This window comes from Monodon monoceros, unplaced genomic scaffold (genome assembly GCF_005190385.1).
Source record: "Monodon monoceros isolate NGI ecotype Baffin Bay Population unplaced genomic scaffold, NGI_Narwhal_1 Super_Scaffold_21, whole genome shotgun sequence".
Classification (NCBI taxonomy): Eukaryota; Metazoa; Chordata; class Mammalia; order Artiodactyla; family Monodontidae; genus Monodon; species Monodon monoceros.
In genome coordinates this window covers 135,009,202-135,027,111 of record NW_021703778.1, presented here as the reverse complement: position 1 = coordinate 135,027,111, position 17,910 = coordinate 135,009,202, and the positions used below count along the sequence as shown (strand labels likewise).

General features: G+C 43.2%; 1 pseudogene; it reads right to left on the bottom strand.

Annotated features, from left to right (window-relative positions):
• Positions 1-13,070: 13,070 nt before the first annotated feature.
• On the bottom strand, positions 13,071-13,659 carry LOC114905204 (annotated as a pseudogene).
• Between the last annotated feature and the right edge of the window lie 4,251 nt (positions 13,660-17,910).

The window sequence follows — 17,910 nt, the reverse complement described above, 5'->3', positions numbered from 1 at the left end:
AAAGTTTGATTCTTCAGTAGAGCTGAACAGAGCTTGTAAGGAAGTCGAAGAAATATTTCTCTAAATAAATTGGGCAGAGAGAGCACGGCTAATTTTTTTTCTAGGATACCAAATGTATCATCTTTACCCTAAATATAAGAAAATGAATAATGGTACACTGTCCCACAGCATTTGTGGGATGCAAAAAATTGCCTATAGATACTTCAGGCCCCTTTGCCTTTGTTTTTAAGAAATACAAGAATAAGGCCAAATCTAATTATCTTCCTCTTTTTTGAGTATTACTTTGTTAATAAAAGGCTAAAGCCATAATTTCTTTTCCTAGACAAAAAAAAAAGTGAGCTAAACTACACTTTTTATAAATGAGCAGAGAAAAAGAGAGGCTTGGCTCAAATTAGCCAATTTTATTATAAACACCTGATCTAGATTTTTTCATTTAAAAAGGGGGAGAGCATGGTGGTATCTCCACACATATAAACTGATGGCAAAGAAAGGGGGGAACCACCCTGTACTAGGAGCCTACGATGTGCTCATCACCGTGCAGGAGATGTGACAGATTTGTCCTGACTTTAAAGATAAAGAAACTGAGGTCATTTGGAACCTTCCATGGTTCCATGGAAGTGAATTTCAGAGGTTTCAAATACAGGTCTGTTTGGCTACAGAAACCCATGTTCTCTGCACTATAGCAAAGCTGTGTTCTTGGCTGGGATAATAGTTTGTTTAAAAGAAAAATAATAAATTATTGCAGAAATGCTGACCCCCATCTTCCCATCTTTGTCCCTTTTCACCTTTCAAAGATGCCTACCAAAGGGCCTCTCCAGCCAGTACACCATTCATTCATTCATTTAAGCCCCTAACGTGCCAGGTCTGTACTAGGGGCTCAGACACAACACCTCCTGCGTGCTAGGTACGCAGCAGGTGTGACCAGTGGTTTTACTCGGACCTCCCTTTGAGGTTCCACCAACACACACCCAGCTTCCAACACAGCTAACTTAACCAGCTTTCATAGATGTGATTCCATTTCCAAAAGCACTGAGCAATAAAGCAGTGGTGCCAAGATGCCGAAAGCAGGCCAACCCAGAGCCTTCCAACACTTCCGTTCAGTAGTTTTAACCTGACACGTCCGCGCGCTCACCTCGTTCACTGTCCATGGTGACCAGATACGGTCTCCGGCCGCTGGGAACATGGCCCGGCTGGGGCCACTGGGGGGCCGATCGCTCAGGCCACCCTTATGCCCAGAAGTCGAACACGCAAACCCAGCCCAGAACTCGGGGCGAACCTTGAATTCAGCGCCAAGAGCTCGCGGCGCCTGGGTGGCAGGGCTCCCCAAAGGTCGGCTCTAGCCCGGGGACACCCCCCAAAGGGCTGCGTTGGCAAGGCCCGCTGCCCCGCGGCATCGAGCGTCCCCTCCACCTGGGCGTCCACCGCACGCCCTTCTGCCACATCCCTCCGGGACGGGCTGCCAGGGCCGCCTGCGCCTCTCCAGTCCTGCCCGGCCGCAGAGGGTGACGGGCGGAGGGGCGAGAGGGCACCCGGCCGAGGCTCCCGCGAGCCCTGCACAAAGGCGGGCGTCGGAAACAGGAGGACTTCCCACCCCCGGGCCCCGCGGCCTCCCACCCGCGGCCTCCGCCGCCCGAGCGCACTTACTGTCGGTCGCCATGGTCCGGCCCGGGGCTGCGGGTCGGCCGCCAGCGCCTGGGGTACCGGCGCCGAGCCGGGCCGGCGCGCTCCTCGCCAGGCCCCGCGCGCTCGGGGGCCGCGCCGCGCACAGCCCCTCCCGTCGCGCGCCCCCGCCGCGCCGCCCCGCGCCCCGAGAGCCCAGGCCCGCGGGCAGAGCCGGCCGAGCCCCGGAGCCGGGCGGCTGACTCACCCCTCCCCGCCTCGAAGCGCTCGTCCTCCTCCCCGACCCTCCCCCTAACACAATGAATGCAGCCCCTTGGAAGAACGCTCCCGGCCGCGCTCCTTTCCCACCACGTTCCCCGCTACGTTCTCGTTTCCGTCTCACCTTTTCCAATGTCCACCTCATCCTTGCCTCGACCTTCCTGCCTGCGGCTTGGCACCTCCAAACACTGGAAGGAGCAAAGCAGGAAAAGGGAGTTGAGAGTGGGAGGCGCCGCTCAGCCAGGTGCAGGACACTAATCTCCTGGCCCGAGAGCTCCTGGGAAACCCGCCCAACACCACCCTGGTAGGTTCCGAGGGTCCCGTGCTTCTCGTGTCAACCATCTGTTTTGTCTCCAGTGTGAAATCAGTGTCTGGCCCATAGTAGGCTCTCAGTAAATATCTGTTGGGTGGGTGGGTGAATGGCTATCTGACGGAGGCCTGCGTGAATAAACGAAGGATTGAATAAAAGGCCAACTAACTGGATGCCACCTGGATGGGCAGCTGATTAACAGATGACCACCGGCCCTACCCAGCCCTGCCAGCTGACTGTGAGCGGATCCTCGAGTACCCTGAATCAGACTGAATGAGCGAGCCAATGAATGAGTTTTGTGCCTCCCAGGCCCTTCGTGATTCGGGAGGGCTCCAAGCTGAAGCCATCTGTGAGAGATGTATAAGTGTTCCTGCAGTCCAGAGACCAATTTCCCATGGGCTCTTGGTATATCAGGGGGAGTGGTACCTGAGACCCCGCCATGTCCCTGATGTAAACAATCAAATGACTCAAACATGTGTCCTGAAGTATATGGTGGCTATTTACTTCTTACAGACACATCTGTTTGATGCATTTGGGGAAGCACCTTCCACCCAATCAGTAGGGATCCCAGTAGGGATCACCCCGGCCCTGGGCTAGACACTGAGAAGACCCTGAAGTAAGGCAGGGGCAGAAGCAGCTCCCATTTGGCTGGGCAGACACGGAAAGCAACCAGGGAACAAGCCAGGACTCCTTTCTGATCCATCCACAGAGCACAGATGAGGGAGACATGGATATTCTGATTGGGCCCCATATCCAGAGCCAGTACATCTGAAGTGGGACTGAGAGCATCAATTTTTTGTTGTTTGTTTTTGATCGTTTTGTGTTTAACACAGGTGATTCTGAAGCACACTTATAATTAACCTCAGAGATCTGACTCATTTGGCTTTCACACCAACCCTCTGTGGTAGGCCCCAACGCAGAAAGACTTGAAATGGGTTAGATGGAGAACAGGGGGGGAAAAAAGGATTAAATATGACCCTGGAGTTTTGAGGCTCACAAACCAGGAGGTTAAGCTGATTTGAGGGGGAAGATGGTGATTTGGGTTGAAGTCATTTGAAGGGTCAGTAGAACATTGGTGAGGTTCTTTATTCATTAATTGAGCCTACCTGTGTAAGTCAGAAAGAGGAAAAACCGTAACTCAACGTATAAGTTCAATAATTGTTTTCTGAATGACCAGTTCGAAAGCAAGTTTATTAGCCTGGAGCCAGATGTCAGATGAGGAGGGTTAAGGAATAAGTAGACCTCAAAGAGGCAGAGGCCCTGGTATAGATAATTCTCTCCAAAAGTTTGGCAGTACAGGGAATGAGGAATGGAGAGCTTCAGAGGAGAACAGGCTTCGGGTGAGATTGGTTTTTTGTTTTGTTTTTTAAGATAGAGGATTGTTCAGAAGGAAAGATACTTCTGCCCTTATATTCAAATATGTAAAAGAAAGAAATTCGCTTTTCTACAGCTAAGTTAATTTTCTGGCCCAAGTCTGAATTCCACCTATTGTTAGGAACCTTGATTTGAGTCAGTTCGCGATAAACTCCATCAATTCAGAGGCAATTCAGAGACTTCCCTCCCCACTTTTTCTTGCAGTTGTGGAAACATTTGGAGGAAAGGGTTATAAAGCATCAGGAATGTGAAGAGGTATTTGGCCCTCGGGCACCGTGTCCTCCCTGTGAGGGACCAATTGTCTGAATTTCAGAGCTCATCAGACCTCCTCAGTCAGGAATGACCCCCAGTTGTCTGTCCACGAGTGCGGGATCCATTGCTCTGTCCTCTTGCCCACACCCAAAGCCTCTCCGGGTCTGACTCTTTCTCCTTGACCTTCCCATTGATTTTGAGGGGAAAAAGCATGACGTGCCCATGCCATTCTGGGGAAACAGGGAAACCTGGGAAGGAGTCTCAGGCCTTTTCTAACAAGCCACACACACAATCACTTTTTTGTTATCATTCTTTTACTGTAGTGATGAAGAGGAACTCTGCATGGTTGGCCAACAAACAAGACGTGTTTAATATGGTGTTAGACAAAGATCCCCCTAAGTCTCAATTGCCCCAATCCATCTGTAAGTTCTATCATCCCCCACCGGTCATTAGCAATAGGACTTTTCTCTAAGAAGGTAAAAGGAATGAGTACGGGATGTTTTCAACTACATACAATGCATAAGGGTGGCTTAAACAGTAAGAACGTTGTATTGTCTCCTATAGTGAGGAATCCAAAGGTGGGTGGTCCCTTGGTTAGTTTGGCATCTCAACAGTGTCAGTGGAAAGTCAGACTCCTTCCCTCTTCCTCCTCAGCCATTCTGAGTCTGTTGGCAGCAGTCCCCGCTCATGATCACAGTAAAATGAAACCTCATGTCCTCACAGGACAACTTTCCAAAAGGAGGGGGAAGGCATTCCTTCTCATCTCTCTCTGCAGTCAGGGAAGACAATCTTTTTAAAAAGCTCCCTCCATCAACTGTAGCTGCAGTGGAGGCTGGGAAAGCAAATGTCTGTTATTTTGAGTTTCTCTGACATGAGGTAGGTTCTGTCAACAAGGAAGAAGGGAGTAGGGAAGGGCTGTTAAGAATCTCTCCTCAGTTCTCTCCTCGATGACCCTTCCTCTCTCCATGGCCCAGGAAATCTGTCTCCCAATAAGAGGCTGGAAAAATGACTGTTAAAACATCCTGTTTTCTTGCAAATCTGTGTCTTGTATGTGGACCTTAGCTTTTGAAACTCAAAAGCCAAGGTTTTGGCCCATTTGAGTTCTCTACACAAACTAAGGCCACAGATGCCAAGGTCTACGAGCCACAACTACTGAGCCCACGTGCCACAACTACTGAAGCCCGTGTACCTAGAGCCCGTGCTCCGCAACAAGAGAAGCCAGTGCAATGAGAATCCCGCGCACTACAATGAAGAATGTCCCCTGCTCGCTGCAACTAGAGAAAGCCTGTGTGCAGCCACAAAGACCCAACACAGCCAAAATAAATAATAAATAAAATAAATAATTTTTTTTAAAAAGAGCCATGGTAAATAAAGTTACATATTAGGAGTGAAAACTACCTAAGTCCATATCAAGCTAGGATTCCAACACACTTCCAAGGGGAGAAGAAGGAGCCACCGCAGAGAAAGGACCTGAAATACAGAGAAAGGTGGAAATAGGTTTTGAATGAGAGTGGCTGGCATCACCAGTGTACAGAGTTCCACCTTGGAGAGGAAGACGCATTTTTCGTCTCAGAAACTTAAGTTGAGGAAAACAGGCTGATGAAGGTCCTCTTTGTGGTTGGAAGAGGGAGGTTGAGGGAGTGCAGGCATGCTCTGTGGCCCCAGAGTTCTCTGTAACGTCGGACGCATGCTGAGTTACCAGGAATAAAGGGAGCAGAGAGAGGGTTGAGGGCTTAGGACAGTGGGAACAGTTTAAACTGCCTCTGTTAGGAAGGTGAAAGGGAATCCAAGGGATGAATAGAAGAAAAGGACTTCCGGTCCACAGCAAGGACCCACCTGGAATTAGGCCTCGGGAGCCCAGGAAGCAAGACAGCCACGTGGACGCTTTCTCCAGCATCACTGGGGAAAGCAGGGGATGGAAGGAGATGGGACTTGAAGGAAGGCTAAAAGACAGAGGAATTCGAGGTCACCGTGTCCCCATAGCTACTAGCCACAGGGCTCAGTGGGTTGGAAGGATAAATGAAGCCACAGCAGGAGTGAGGAGGGACTGGGAGAATGCAGAGGCCCAGGGCCTGGAGCCCCTGAAGACCTAAGTAGGAGGACAGGCTCGAATGGCCTGGGAGAACGTTTGCTCTTGGGGCTGTGTGTCCATAAGGGGAGTCGGGACAGGGAAAAGACTGGACCAACCATGTGTTCATAAAATGCTTTAGCTAAGGTGATTACTGAAGTATGATTGCTGCAGGGCTTTTCTGACTTTGCCATAATTGTGACTCAAATGTCACCATCCATGTTGCTTGAGTTCATTTCCAGAATAAGAAAGGACAAATACCTCTTATACACGCGGCGTACACGCGGCGTGGAAATCACCATATAGGCCCTCTGAACCTTGACCTGTGACCACATCCTGTTGACTTTATCAGCACTCTGGCTATAAACAAGCCTGAGAGCAGGGAGCGGGGAAGGGCTGCAGCCACTTTCTGTGGGTCTGCATCACGGCAGAAACTAGTTTTGGTTGAAAAAGCTATTGCTTTGTCTCTTTGTTAGAGTAGGTGAAAATAGAAAAATTACTTTAACTATGATTTGTGCATGTAGCCTGCGAGCTTCTGAGCAATTGATCTGACAAGAGAAGAGAGAAGTTTTTGTTTTATGTAAAACTTGCCTTTGATTTTCATTTGGACTCTCTATTTGTCCTAAGCATCTGAACTCAAATACTTCAGAACATTCAGATATGATATGGATGATGGTAATAGACAGAGACAGCATTTTCAAAATAGGCATTAGATAATAAGTAGATCATGCTCTGATTTAACCCTTGCAAGTCACACAGGGAATGCGCAGAAGTAAGACAGGGCTAATCAGGTACAAGTCCGGTCCAGAAAGTGGAGGGAAAGCCTGGGTCCTGGCCCTGCAGTTTGGTGATTAAGTTCCCAGCAGTTGCTGGAGAGAATCAACGGCTTAAAATTAGAAAATCACAGCGCTTATGGTTGCCTGTCTCCCACTGCAGTTGCCTCTTAGCTGGTCCATACATGATGCCAGGTAAATGTTTAAGAAATCTAAGGTGGAATTTAGAAGAGGTAAGGGAGAACAGCCAGTCTCAGGAAAAAGTAAGAGAGAGTCCAGGAACCAGGCAGAAAAATAGGTCAAAATGATGGCTTTGCTGTTCAAAACTCTTTATGAATGCAACATTAATTTCTTTTTCTTTTTTTTTTTTGCGGTACGCGGGCCTCTCACTGTTGTGGCCTCTCCCGTTGCGGAGGCTCCGGACACACAGGCTCAGCGGCCATGGCTCACGGGCCCAGCCGCTCCACTGCACGTGGGATCTTCCCGGACTGGGGCACGAACCCGTGTCTCCTGCATCGGCAGGCGGACTCTCAACCACTGCGCCACCAGGGAAGCCCTCTTTTTCTTAATAGTGATGAAGGGCAGCTTATTTGTTTAAAGTACGTTTTAGCACTTTTTTTTTAAAGTAAAAAATACATAGTTATAGAAATAATACTAAAAAGCTCAAGCATCATATACGAACCCTGGGATCATGTATGCCTGGAGGAGGGGGAGTGCAGGGGCCAGAGAATGCATCCTAATAGTTCTCGATTTTTGCCAAAGGCGGGAGTAGGCCAACGTTCACCAAGTATGGGCCTCAGCACAACGGGTCTAGAATCACCCCAAGAACTTGCTAAAAATGCATATTCTCAGACTCCAACCAGCACTTACTGGATCAGAAGCTGTAGCAGTGGGACCCTAGAACATGCATATTAAATGAGCTCCCCAGGTGTTTCCAACACAACCCAAAATTGGAGAACATTTGACCCAAGTAAGAGTTTTCTCACAGGGTAATAAAACTGCCTGGAGACCTGGAACTTCAGACCCGGGAGTTTCCGCTTTGGTCTTCTCTGACAATGGAGAGTGGAGGTATTGATAAGCTACTAAATGCTGAGAGATCAGCCACTAAGAAACAAAGGCAGTGCTAACAAACTTGTTCAATAGGGCTTCCCTGGTGGCGACACGGGTTCGTGGCCCGGTCCGGGAAAATCCCACATGCCACGGAGCGGCTGGGCCCGTGAGCCGTGGCCACTGAGCCTGCGCGTCCGGAGCCTGTTGCTCCTCAACGGGAGAGGCCACAACAGTGAGAGGCCCGTGTACCACAAACAAAAAAAACAAAAACAAAAAAACTTGTTTAATAAATGGCTCTTATTTAGATCTAAATACCTCTGTTTAAAAATGAAGTCCATTCCTTCTTTTTATCCTTCATAAAGATAAGAACTGATCACAATTCTCAATAATTAATTCTTCATATCATAATAAAAAGCTCCAAGAGTTATGGGGCCACATAGTTGCTTTCTTGCCTCCAAGCTAAGTAACTTCGATTCTCTGTCAAAATACTTGTTTGTTTTAGCTAAAATAACAAGATATAATTTTTCAAATCAGTGTTTTATTTAAGGAATAACTCTTGGACAAGGAGGGAAGTATGGCTGTCAGGAAATAAAATACCCACTTCACTTTACCTCTGAGTATTTAATATTTTTTCCATTTGATATAAGAAAACAGAGCTGGATAAGTGTAAGGGGAAATGTAACTAAGTTTTAAAACATTGATCTGCTATAATAATATATTTCAAGGTAGAATAAAATTTATGGTTTTAGTAACTCATTTTTATCTCATTCTCCTTAGTTCTATTTTCTAAACCTTTAAACATCTTGACCTCTTGATCTTGTGCTTCCCTCTCACCAAACCATCCAGTTTCTCTCCTCAAGCAAACTTCTGAAAAGAGTGATCCATCCACAGTGCATCACTTCCAATTTAATCCTCGATACACTACTAAAATTCACCCTCTGGAAAAAAAAAAAATTCACCCTCTGTCTTAATGCATTCAGACTGCCATAAACTTGGTGCCTTAAAATACAAGCATTTATTTCTCACAGTTCTGGAGGCTGGTGGTTCCAAGATCAAGGCAATGGCACATTCAGTGTCTGATGAGAACTTGCTTCCTGGTTCACAGAGGGCCATCTTCTCACATGTGTCCTCACAGAGAGGAGAGGGAATAAGAACTCACTGGGGCCTCTTTTGTAAGGGCACTAATCTCATTCATGAGAGCTCCACTCTCATGACTAATCACCTCCCAAAGGCCCCACCCACCTCCAAATACCATCACGTTGGGGATTAAGTTTTAACATGAATTTTGTGGGGACAGAAACATTCAACATTCAGTCTATAGCACCCTCAATAAAGACAGTGACTTTCTAATTGCCGAACTCAAAAGGATAATTTTTGGTCTTTCTCGTATCATACTGCTGCCTATGATGACTAACTTACCACTCCCTCCTTGAAATTCTATTCCCTCAACTTGTGTGACACTTTGTTTTCTTACACTTCCTCCTGCATTTCATATCGTTATCAATAGTTCTTCTCCAAGGTCCTCTTCCCCTCAAATTTTCCTTATATTGGTGCTCCACCCTCAGTTCATTGCTCTATCCTCCACATTCCCTTGGTATCCTATCATCTCTCATGGTCTCAACAACCAATTCTTTGTAATATGTGTGCAATCTCCCCTGAGATTCAGACTCATATGTGGTGGTTAAAGTGTAGGTTCTGGAGCCAGACCACATGGGTTCCAACAATGGCTTTATCACTCGGCAGCTCTGTGATCTTGGGCAAGTTACTTAACATCTTTGTGCCTTTGTTTCCTCTTCTCTAAAGTGATGATAAATTAATAACTCCTGGGACTCCCACTTCTGGCAGTATGACAGATCAGCTACTTTCAAAGGCTATTCTAACTCTTCCCAAATAAATTACTATAAAAATAATTATTCATACATTCCTGTGCTCACTAAAAAGTAAGGAAAATTTCCAAGGGGAAGATGAAAACAATGGGCTAAAATTAGAGCAGTGGCAGTAAGTCGTAAGCAAGTGGGATGGAGACCAGTGAAGCAGAGCTGAACTGCTAACTCTTGCAATCAAGAACCCAAACTTTGAGCCCAAACTTGAGACTCCAGGGATTTTAGAGGTACCAGATTATTACTATTCCTGGCTCACAGTAGTGTTCCTGACATTTTTTAAAACTATAAAACTTAAATCATTTATTGATCATTCACTTTTCTAAAAAACACAAACGTGAGAATAAAGATAAACATACCCAAGACTCACCAGCCCTTGCAGAATAGGAAGAAGCCTGGACAGACAGCATGCAAATGCTTTTCCTTATACCTAATGTCTGCACTTCCTCACACATTCTAGAGTCCCATGTTTTGTCACCTCTTGCAGGAGAAAGGAAACTGAAGCTACAAGAATCATGTATAAGAGGGTCACAACAACTTTAAGGCTTTTGATGCTAATGGCTGGTACATTCTAGTTTGCAACTCTGATAAACGATATTAAATAAGAACTGTCAAATACCTACTCCCAGCTAACCTTTATTGTCATTCTTTGAAACTGCATCTCTGGTACTATTTATGTTCCTTCATTGTAGCTGTTGTTTCTCCCAAAGCACAAACCCTAAAAGCCAGCAAAAAACAGCAAACGTAAGTCCCCTTTAAAGGGAAGCATCCCAAATTAGGCCCACCAGCTCCCACGTGTTAAATTCAAGAAAAATATGACCTCCAAATGAAAATTACCAAATACAGCAAGGATAGAACCAACCATGAGAGAGAGAGTTAGCAGAAACAACAAATAATAGACTGCTTTGTTCAATTTCAGATATTGAAATTATCAAGTACAGAATGTAAAATAATTATGTTTGAAATATCTCATGAAATAAATGATGAATTTAAAAAACTAATCAAAGAATGAGAAAATATCAAAAATATCTAGGCAGATATAATTAAAACTCTCAGAAATGAAAAAACAAAGTGAAAATTTAAAACTCAGTGGATGGAGCCATGGCCTGGCTAGGACTTAGCTCCCCTTGGCACCAAGAATTCCAGCGTAAAGAGGCCTGCCTGCAAGGCCATGCCTCACTGGTTTTATTTCATGTAGTCACCCAGACTGTACAAATCGCTGGAGATACTCTCTTCATTTGATCAAAACTTGATGTCAGAAAGTGTGTAAATCCACCAAAGGACAAAGAGATATCTGACTATACAGCCCTGAGGAGACAGGCTACATTTTTCATTTTCTTCGCTGAAGCATTAAGTCCCAATTATGTGGAGTGCAGTTTTGTGAATGAATTATACTTGTAAATATAAGGGATTTTCAGAAAGAAAGCTAATAGAGTTATTTACTGGTACAGTAGGTATATGGGTAATTTTGTTGGTAATTCAATTTTTTTTTCCTTTACTTAGGACCATTTAATGTATCCAAAAAAGCTTTTTTTTTTAAACTCAAAATAGATAAGATCACAGTCTCTTAAAAGCAATACATTTAATACATTCATAAGATTTCAAATGAGTGCATACATGCTATAGGTTTTCAATCTTCCTTGGACAACACAAAAAACACAGTACTCATATTGCAAGTTTTGACAGGAACATGAAATCTCATTTTGACACAAAGACAGGTTTAAAAAATAATAAAACCAACACTGAACTAATCGAGCACCAGCAGGCTTCCTTAAATCTTCCATCCTATCCCACTTTTGAAATCATATGGCTGCCTTCTATACCAGCATTTCTTCTTCCCTACCGAACAATTCGACAAAAAAATTAGATAAAAAAAAATTATAGATGTGTCACTGAATGAGTACCACAACAGGCTAAAGAAAAAAAAAAGCCCACTTATTTGTTGAATGTTGAAAGAGGAGAATAAGATTAGGTGGGAAAACTGTAAGGCGTTTGATTCATTCACTTCACTCTGATATCAGAGCACAGGAACTGTGCTCAAAGGAACTAATAAAGATGCCAAGAAATATCCCAACATTATTTATAAAAGGAAGGCTGCACTCATGTCTATGAAGAGCTTATAATACCATGGAAAAATATTTAAGTTATAAAGTTAAATGAGAAAGTAGAATACAAAACTTATACTCAGTATGATCTCAACTACGTAAAACCAAGCAAAAAAAAGGCTAAAAGTTCAAAATGTTAAGTTAGTGGTTGTATTTAAGTAGTGTACCTAATTGGATCTTTTCTCTTCCTTTATTTTTGTCTCTTCCAACACTTTCTCTACTGGGGAGTTTTGTTTTTTGTTTTTTGTTTTTTTTAATGATTAGCTACCAAAAAAGGATGCCTGATAGAAGTACTGAATTTGAGTTAATGAATTTAAGTCCAGCCTATAGGAAAGGATCTGTACATGTATAAAATTAGAAAACATTCCAGGCTACCCTCCAAATCCACAGTGTGTTAGCAGTAACTTCCGAGAGGCTGGAGGGCTTTGTCCTCTCCTCCAGCCAGGTGCAAAGTGGCACCAGATCCTGCCTGATGAAAACCTGCTGAATCGAACAAAAATGTCATAGATTTACAAAAAGGAACAGAAGTACCCACATTTGGCAAAAACCTATTTATAGTACAGGAGTAGCTCTTTAATACTATGATTAAACAAGGGGACGGCTATTTTCTCCTATCTTCTGTGCAGATAGCAAGTTTCAAAAAAGCTATCATCAATAAGAACTGTGGAAAGCCAATCCTGGCTTAGAAACAGAAATAAAACAGCCCTGCAACAACAGTGGACAGAGAAAAGACACGATTTAGAAAATTATAAAAATTGCTTTCTATAAAATTGATGCCCTTGAAAACATTCGTTTACTGTATATACTTTAAGGTCCCCACTACCACCCGTCCTCAAAAAACAGGGTGAAAACCTCTAACACTTTCTACCAAAGTAGCCACTGGTATGTTCATTCAACAAACACTGAGGGAAGGCTCATAACGTGCGAGGTACTGGAGCGTCAAAGGGCAGACGGATATGCCCCTGCCCCAAGGACATCTTGGTCTCTCAGAGCGGGACGCGGGCACATCACCAACCATGATACAGGAATGAAAAGCAGACGCCACTGCTTTCCTACAACTCAAGAATAAGCTACAATTCTCACTGAATTATTTACAAAAAGTCCTTACACAGAAACTTTCCTGACTCACTAGGAGGCAAAAATGCAACTACTTTCCCTTGATAAATACTTCTAGAAGGGACAGGCATTAAATTACATTTTGTGATATTTGCCCTTAAACATCACAGTGCCCAGTAGTGAGGTCAGTTAACTTTCTTTTAAGCAATGGAGCATTTTTACTCCAAGAATGAGACACTTTGAAGCCGAGAAAAAGTGACCAGCCCTAGATCTAGATCAAGACTTCTCAGGACTGTCAAAAGCCGAGATCCAGGAGTGTAAATTTCAATTAAAATCTTCAGTCTCCTCTGCCATCCACTGATTTTCAATATGCTCCTGGGGCAACCGCTCCAGGTCCTTCCACACATTTGGGTGGTCCTCCAAATCTTCGTAGAGGGATCTCACAATGTCCAGTCTCCTGTAATCCTCAGGCTTGACTAGGCTTCGCACAACCTGGAGGCACCACTCTTTCGTACACTGGTAGTGTGATGTTTGCAAAAATAGGCTGTCCATCAACATTGAGAGACGGCACAAACAGCTCGGTTTGGTTACCTAGAAGCCCATCAGATGTCCCAGCAGCTAGGAAGACCCAAAGATGACCCCGGTAGCTATGGATTCGGCGGCCCGTGCTGGGGGGCAGCGTCAGGTAGGGCTGCACCTCGCCATCGAAGTTGAGCCACACGGGCAGCACCACGCGCGGGCTGCGGTTGTAGAAGATGACCTGGGACGGCTCGCGCGTGTTCACTGAGCGAAGCATCGGCCGCGGCCGCCCTGCCTCTATCTCCTGCCCGGAGCGGGGCTCCTCCGGGTGGTACTCTTGCGGGCCAGACTCCTCCGCGCCGGCCTCGGCCTCTTCCGCGTTCCCCCGCTTCCGGGGCACTACCTCCCGGAACCTAAAACTCGGTAATTCAATATTTTGTCGGGTGTCAATGGTAACACTAAAGAAAATAAGCTATGTCTTTCGATTGGTTGATTAATCTTTATACACAGAATGACTTTCTAGACATATGGCCTCTAAATAAAGGACAAGGTATTTCATTTTTAAATGTAATACCATTAGTTTCTGCTGAGAAAATTTTATAGGCAACAAGTTGAAGTTTACAGAGATAATACCTTCAGTTAACCAAGTATAATAGTATAGACAATGTATCAATTATACTGCAAGAGACTAGGAAACTATGAGCTAATCAACTATTTAAAACATTTAACAAAGGCAGAAGAGTTAACAAATTTGAGACTCTAGCAAAATTCATTTCGGTTAAATCATTTACACTATATGAAGTTCAACAAATTACGTGGGTTAACTGAAAACAGTTAACTGAAGCTAACATAGCCCAATTCATTACGTATTATGGTGATAAGGTATCTGAAATCAACCTGTAGATAATTATATGAAAGCTTTTTTGTCATTTATCTTAAATAAGACTTTTTAAAGCCTCATATTGAAGTGCTTGTAAGAAAAGCACTTTTTTATGTGAAGGGAGAAGCTGGGAAACATAAGTAGGCACATGACGACTACAGAGCAGGGGACATCCACAGCTATCAGAGCTGCTGCGCCCACAACACAAAGCACCATTTTACCAGCCATGGCTCTGATGAGGCGGTCGCCTTCCTGTCCTCTGTAATCTTAAAATAAGCCTCCGGCAGTTAAGATAACGTGAATGTGCCTTTGTTCCTTGCAGCTAAATAGGATCCTGTCCAGACTGTTCTTAAAAAATCCAGACCCGCCGTATACAGCATATTAAACCAAATAATTCAAGCATAATAAACACCACATAGGGGCTTCCTTGGTGGCGCAGTGGTTGGGAGTCCACCTGCCAACGCAGGGGACACGGGTTCGAGCCCTGGTCCGGGAAGATCCCACATGCCGCGGAGCAAAAAAGCCCGTGAGCCACAACTACTGAGCCCACGTGCTGCAACTCCTGAAGCCTGTGCGCCTAGAGTCCGTGCTCTGCAACAAGAGAAGCCACCGCGGTGAGAAGCCCACACACCGCAACAAAGAGTAGCCCCTGCTCGCTGCAACTAGAGAAAAGCCCACACGCAGCAAGGAAGACCCAACACAGCCAATAAATAAATAAATAGATTAAAAAAAAAAAACCACATAAAAGGGGGTTATACAATGTGCAATGAAAATTACTACATAGTTGTTCAAAAGATAAATGAAAAGTGAGAAGTTAAGCACCCACAGAGTCTTCTCAATGCCATTTTAAAAAGCAAGCATTCTTCAAACTGTAATTTAATTCAAGAATCAAGTGTAGGTTGGGAAGCATTAATAACTCTGCTTATTTTCCTAGGTTCTTTATCTCAAAGCAAGAGTAATTTTCAGCCCATAGAGTTCATTTTTAAAGATACCTCAATTAAATATATTTTCTCTATATATACGTGTGAATCTTCTTGTCATAACTGAAATAGGTTATTAGAAGAGGCTACAGAGTGTACCTAATTCAACTTGATAAAAACAGATCCTCCTTGTCAATTGAACCATGAGAGCTTTGTCTCCCATCAGTCTGAGGATCTGTGTAAACACAAGCTTTCAATCATTACTCCTTAAGAAAATCACCTCAAAAATCACATTAACCACTAATAATCACTTTCGTTTCCTTGACATCCAAGTACTTTTTAAAAGCTTACACTTTCCAGCTGTAATTATTTTGAAGTTTAGCATTCATATCTTTGCATTTTTAAAGCAATATGCAGTTCTTAATATTTTTGAAAAGTCAGTAAATGGTTCTGTATTATCTTGAATTTACAGCTGACAAAAGGATTTAGACAAAAAGAGATGAATTTCTCAAGGACACACAATGAATCACTGACAGAACCAGGATAGAAATTTTTTACTTTCTAGCTTCTAGGTCAGAAAGTTACAAGTATTCAAACCATTTGGATAAAGTTTTTTAATGCATTTCCCTGTCTTATCACTGTTCTGGAAATCCCTGTAGAAGACAAAAATCTTTGCCTAAAAGTTGGTTCAGTATCTCCTCTGGCAGTACAAAATAATTTGCAGATGGTACAACTGTATCTGTTTCAGGGAACAAGCACTTTAACAGACTGTTAAGGAGACTGGGAATGTTTCCTCACATTAAATACATCCACTCACAGTTAGGAAACCTTTGAGGCATTAAGAGAAAGGGGTTATAAACCCAGATGGGATCTTAGATGAGCTTACAACCACGTAAACTCATAACAGTACCAGAAAACAAAGACAACACGCTATGATTTCTTATAGAGAAGTGCACATTTCCAGGGTAGTTTTCTTCTGAAGAAATAAACTATAATAAATTATTTTATTTTCCAAGTGAAAAATATTCCCCTAATAAGCATCCATACAAGCTCCATTTTCTTTATGGTTACACTTCTTTTATTCATTGTTTTTTTTTTTATAGATACCCCAAGTAAACCTGGTATCTAACACTAAAACTATTTATGAGTTTTCTACTCTGAACAATACTTTCATATATTAAGATTTCTGAAAGTGGTATGGTTTTAAAATGTAGCTTGTGTTTATGACCACTGCCACAACCCCTCTTCTCCCACAAAACATTAATTTCATAAATATTTAATATTAAAATCATGTATTTACAACTTGGTGCCATTTTATTATAATCAAGTTGACAATACAAATAGCTTACTTTAATAGGTAACCAGTATTTGGACACCATATTTTAATTCTGAAAACCCACTGTTAAACACAAATATTTTCTATTTGAACTCTGCCCAGTAAGCTTCAATTTCACATCTAAAGCAAATCTATCAAGTGCTTCACACCCTATCTTCAAAATATATTCATGAAAAATTTGCTATCAGCTAAAGCACTACATTGTCATATGTAACCATATAGCAAGTCACATCAGCTTAATCCAATTTTGTTACTTTTTGTCAATTTTCTACATTTTCTGCTCTTAAGATCCTGGCTGTATTCAACTGTCAACAATTACAAAGATTGATAACCAGTGTAATGGAGGGTCCCTTGCAAATACTGTTAGTAGGAATGTAAACTGGCAGGCTTTTTGAAATTCAATTTGGCAGTAATTAACAACATTTTATATACACACAGCGTTTAACAAACAAATTTATGTGTACATTAGGTTTATCCAACAGAAATACCAACCTGAGTGAGACAAGATATACACACAAAGATCAATGCAGCATTGTTTGAAATAGTGAAAAATGAAACGAAACTGTGCAGAAGTTAACAGAGCAGGCCTGAGACTGCTGTCCTAAGAAGGCTTTCTTTGCAAGGTTGGTCCTAGGCAAGAGTCTGCTAACTTGGCAGGTAAACAGTTCTCCACACTGATATAAAGCTTTCCCTAAAGACCCACACCTGGGTAAATGAAGGCATCATGGAACTGATGTACTACATAACCCAGACTGCCCCGCACCTGAGGCTCAACTGGTTTCAGATAAACTTTCCTTACTGTTTAAGCCATTCTGAAGTGGGGTTTTACTGCTTGCAGTCTGGATTTCCATCTCTGTTGGCTTACAAAAAACGACTCTGAAATTATAGGCCAGAGCCCTGTATCTGTACCCCAGATGGATTACTAACTCTGTGAATGTGGACAAGGCACTTACCATCCAGAGGTACAGTTTCTTCACTGTACAAGTGAAATGATACCTTTTAAAAGTACTGTTGTGAAAAAAATAAGAGGGCAACTCACTGTGCTAGCTGTACAATGTCTGTAAACTTTAATGTTTATACAAATCCTAGCAAATAACCTGGTATACAAGTGGCCAATAATGGATCACAATGTTAGAATATTTAAACCCCAATGTTAGAATATTTAAACCCCAGAAGCTCTGCCCAATATCCACATCATGAAAACTGCCCTATCTGTTAACAGAAACATCTGAAGTCAAGGAAAACAAGGGGAACAGCCAAGGGAAACAATTTTGTTTCACGGCTAATGTGACAGCACAGATTCTAATAAGCGAAGTTTTGTCTGGGCTAGTGTCAGTATTTTGATTTTAAAAGATTACACACGTTTTCACTCACGGGGCATTTGTAGAATTCCTGAATATACCACACTGGAAGACAACATGGAGTTTAATCAATTTTAAGACAGGCTGAGCCGGCCACATGATGTGAGATGGTCTGCTATCAGCAGCAATTCAAACACCACGGCTAAAG